Source organism: Limanda limanda, chromosome 9 (genome assembly GCF_963576545.1).
Source record: "Limanda limanda chromosome 9, fLimLim1.1, whole genome shotgun sequence".
Lineage (NCBI taxonomy): Eukaryota > Metazoa > Chordata > Actinopteri > Pleuronectiformes > Pleuronectidae > Limanda > Limanda limanda.
Window position 1 is genome coordinate 3,029,934 of NC_083644.1, and position 4,873 is coordinate 3,034,806.

Consider the following 4,873-nt stretch of genomic DNA (forward strand, 5'->3'; position numbering starts at 1 on the left):
CTCAGAGACAGTGTGTGTCCTCAGAGACAGTGAGACAGTGTGTGTCCTCAGAGACAGTGAGACAGTGTCTGTCCTCAGAGTCAGTGTGTGTCCTCAGAGACAGTGCGACAGTGTGTGTCCTCAGAGACAGTGAGACAGTGTGTGTCCTCAGAGACAGTGAGACAGTGTGTGTCCTCAGAGACAGTGTGTGTCCTCAGAGACAGTGAGACAGTGTGTGTCCTCAGAGACAGTGAGACAGTGTGTGTCCTCAGAGACAGTGTGTGTCCTCAGAGACAGTGAGACAGTGTGTGTCCTCAGAGACAGTGTGTGTCCTCAGAGACAGTGAGACAGTGTGTGTCCTCAGAGACAGTGCGACAGTGTGTGTCCTCAGAGACAGTGAGACAGTGTGTGTCCTCAGAGACAGTGAGACAGTGTGTGTCCTCAGAGACAGTGTGTGTCCTCAGAGACAGTGAGACAGTGTGTGTCCTCAGAGACAGTGAGACAGTGTGTGTCCTCAGAGACAGTGTGTGTCCTCAGAGACAGTGAGACAGTGTGTGTCCTCAGAGACAGTGCGACAGTGTGTGTCCTCAGAGACAGTGAGACAGTGTGTGTCCTCAGAGACAGTGAGACAGTGTGTGTCCTCAGAGACAGTGAGACAGTGTGTGTCCTCAGAGACAGTGTGTGTCCTCAGAGACAGTGAGACAGTGTGTGTCCTCAGAGACAGTGAGACAGTGTGTGTCCTCAGAGACAGTGAGACAGTGTCTGTCCTCAGAGTCAGTGTGTGTCCTCAGAGACAGTCAGACAGTGTGTGTCCTCAGAGACAGTGAGTGTCCTCAGAGACAGTGAGACAGTGTGTGTCCTCAGAGACAGTGAGACAGTGTGTGTCCTCAGAGACAGTGAGACAGTGTGTGTCCTCAGAGACAGTGAGTGTCCTCAGAGACAGTGAGACAGTGTGTGTCCTCAGAGACAGTGTGTGTCCTCAGAGACAGTGTGTGTCCTCAGAGACAGTGAGTGTCCTCAGAGACAGTGAGACAGTGTGTGTCCTCAGAGACAGTGTGTGTCCTCAGAGACAGTGAGACAGTGTGTGTCCTCAGAGACAGTGTGTGTCCTCAGAGACAGTGAGACAGTGTGTGTCCTCAGAGACAGTGAGACAGTGTGTGTCCTCAGAGACAGTGAGACAGCGTGTGTCCTCAGAGACAGTGTGTGTCCTCAGAGACAGTGAGACAGTGTGTGTCCTCAGAGACAGTGAGACAGTGTGTGTCCTCAGAGACAGTGTGTGTCCTCAGAGACAGTGAGACAGTGTGTGTCCTCAGAGACAGTGCGACAGTGTGTGTCCTCAGAGTCAGTGAGACAGTGTGTGTCCTCAGAGACAGTGTGTGTTCTCAGAGTCAGTGTGTGTCCTCAGAGACAGTGAGACAGTGTGTGTCCTCAGAGACAGTGTGTGTCCTCAGAGTCAGTGAGACAGTGTGTGTTCTCAGAGTCAGTGTGTGTCCTCAGAGACAGTGAGACAGTGTGTGTCTTCTTGTCTTCCACTCGTCTTGTTCGTAAACAACAGATTCAGATCTCATGGCCTCGAGTTATTTATCTCGTTCACACGTTATTATGTCGTGGTCACGTAATATATTTTGACCAGATGCCACCAGGGGGCGCTGTAACTTACACAAGCTGGACCACAGCGGACAGCCTCACACGAGGGACAGAGACGGTGTCGTCTTCATCTGATCTGAGACAGTTTGTCCTCTCACTTCATCAGTGAAGAACTGATCAGGTGGATCTTTGTCACAGCTCTGAGATCAGTGGGACTGAAGCCTCTCCTCATCACCATGGTAACCAGGAGCTCTTTCTACAGAGCAGAACCTCTGCTGAGGTCCATCTGTCTCATCTGGTCCCAGTTTGTCAGAAGCAGATGTTCATCAACACACAGTGAAACATGTCTTCACCTGTAACAGCAGTAAATCCACCTCTCAGGTGTCCACTCTGCACTTTGACATGCAGAGGACACACACTGAGCTCTTAGCGTGTTCATTCCAACACGTGAACATGAAGCAGAGAGGAAGCTGCTCCACCTCTGAACAGGACTGAAGTCCCTGCTGCTCTTTCTACTGGATGAGCTGCATCACTGACTCACAGCTGATGAAGTGAGTCTCTGTGACACTGATGTCTTCTTCTCTCAACAGGTGGGGGTGGTCTTAGTGGAGCTGAGTGTGAAGAGGACAGTGTGTGTGGACGGAGGCTGAGCTGTGTCCTGAGGATCCAGAGGCTGAAGCAGCAGCAGCTTGTGTGTAGTCTCCAATCTACACAACCCCTAATCTGCATGTGTTTGTGAGATGAAGCCGGAGCACCTGGAGAAAACACGGGGAGAACATGCAGACTCCACACAGGAAGACCCATCTGAACCGGATTCAAACCAGCAACCTTCCTGCCCCGATTGTGTTTATTCACATGAAGAATGTGTTTATTGAAATGACACAACACAAGCAGAATATATAAACCCTCTATAAAGAGTCACATACAGTGTGTTTAAGTTTGTCTTTATTATTCTCCACCTTTGTCCCTCAGTCTGTCTCCATGTGTGTAGATCCACATTCTGTGTAGATGTTTGTTTATGATCTTAAAGTTCCAAAGAAGGAAGGCTGCCGTGTCTCCAGCTCTCCCACAGCTCTGCTCTTTTTTCTATCTTGTTGTTATTGATTCTTCTTTATGTTGCATTGTGCACTCTGACAAAGCGAGCCCTATCATCATATGTGATGGAGAACAACTTCTGCTCAGTCTGGTTCAGCTCATTTGTAAATGGTGTGTTGATGGACTGATCTGATTGGATGTTCCTTAGTGGTTATTCTTTTTTATGAATCTACTTCCTGTGTTGAGCGCGAGCTGCTGTTTAAAGACGTGTTTGACCTTTGACCTGAGCTGACCCGACAGTTCACTGTGACGAAGAGGATGAAGATGTGTAGTATGCAGGCACGTGCACAGACATTTTGGGGGGCAGGTGCTCAAACCAAAAAAAAAGGGCACCCATCGCCAAAATTGTTTATGAAATTGAAAATAATGATAATAAATCAATAAAAACTTTCTCATTCTCCCTCATTTGTTTTAATTGTTGATGGCCTGATCCAATATAAAATAGAGATGCTACCCTGAGCTGCTTGTTGCAGTTCCCTATCCTTCTGCTTTTGGAGTCTGTCTTTTCTTGGCATTATGCTGCAAATTTTGTAAATGAGATAAATAAATGTTGTGCATAATAATCAAGAGTGACTTACATAATCTCTATAAAGCTGACAACACAGTACACACACATTTTTGTTTACTGTTTTCTGACAGAGTTGAAGTATAAGCAGCACAACACTAATAATAGCGTTTGGCGCTCAGCTGCATGAGGAGGAGGGGGGGGGCGGGGCCAGCGGAGCATGTCAGGGCGAAATTCTCACAAGAACTCAAATAAATATCCCGTCAGATATCAAAACACATTGGGGGGGAATTGATGACAGAGAGAGTAATTTTTATTCTTAAGTATTGATGAATGAAGAAAAAATTGGGCTCCAGCAGAAGGGCACTTTTCTCATCCAGGGCAAAAGGGGAGGTGCTTGAGCACCACTAGGGGTCTATCTGTGCACGTGCCTGCTGTGCTGACATCATGTCTGTGTGTGTCTGTGCTGACATCATGTCTGTGTGTGTCTGTGCTGACATCATGTCTGTGTGTGTCTGTGCTGACATCATGTCTGTGCACTGTAAACCCGAATGCTCAAATTAATCAACTGGATTAAGTAGTGGAAACTTAAAATCTGTTTAAAAGTTCTACTTGCTTAAACATATTGAGTACCAAAACGATATTCTCATTTTAGTGTATGTGTCACTGATAATTTTTGATTTACATGAACTATTTTTGTAGATTGTGTAAGCACTACTTAAAATTTAAAATGTGCAGAGACTCATACATCTACAGTTTCCAAGATTATTTTTTTACTCCAAATGTAAGCTGAGATCTATGATCGCGATAGCTTTAAAAAAAAATGTTTGAGGATCATATTGATTATTTTTGCAATTTCTGTTAAAGCAGGCTCAATGTACAAGCTTACATACACACAAAGAAATACTGTTTTGCATCTGGGGGGCTTCCTGGTAGTGGGATAAACTTAGGGCCCCAATAGTTGTCCATGTAACTGCCGTTTCAAAAATCAGATTTTCCATGTCGCGCCACAGGACAGCATTTGTGTTATGAAAGTTATTTTGCTGTAAATACTAATATACTAGTTTTGTGCATATTAAAACCTAATATTAATAAAGTCATGATATACAATATAATGCCAAGGCAGTTATTACCTGCTCCAGATAATTCTGGTTTATTTTGTTAATATGTAAGTTTAATGCTACACCTATGTTACGGTCACACCGCAGGACATTTTGCGTATTCACCTTAAAATATAATCAAAACAACAGATATTTCATACAAAATCATAAGTTTAAAACAAAGTACCATAATATGCATCACATCCATGTGTTGTTTAAGTGGTTAAATGCATCTAAATAAATATTAACACTTAATTACAGAAAAATCATGCGTCATGTCATCCACCCATCTATTAAATATTAACAAACTACAAAATCGTATCGACAGGAAGTACCTACACTTTACTTTGAAGTTCAAGGTTAATTTCCTGTTCTGACCGTTAGGCTTCCGTTTCAGCGGGCTTTGACCGGAAGGTTAATCTGTAGAAGGCGCGCATCGTGACGGACAGAACACGACAGAGAAGAACCTGCAGACCCGTCTTGTGCTTCCGGTTCTCAGTCATCATAATTTGAAGTTAAGAATGTGAGCCACACATTACACAAAAATGACCATTTCTATGTATAAAAGTCGTCCTATCTACTAAGCTAGCAAGACTTGTCGGGAACT

The 4,873-nt window shown here is 44.7% G+C and overlaps 1 long non-coding RNA gene across 1 annotated transcript in view; it reads left to right on the top strand.

Annotated features, from left to right (window-relative positions):
- Positions 1-3,224, top strand: part of LOC133010056 (uncharacterized) — a 5,774-nt gene extending 2,550 nt beyond the window's left edge. The window contains exon 2 of the long non-coding RNA XR_009680673.1: positions 2,157-3,224. This is a non-coding gene — a long non-coding RNA (uncharacterized LOC133010056). The remainder of the gene's footprint in view (positions 1-2,156) is intronic.
- The last annotated feature ends 1,649 nt before the right edge of the window (positions 3,225-4,873 follow it).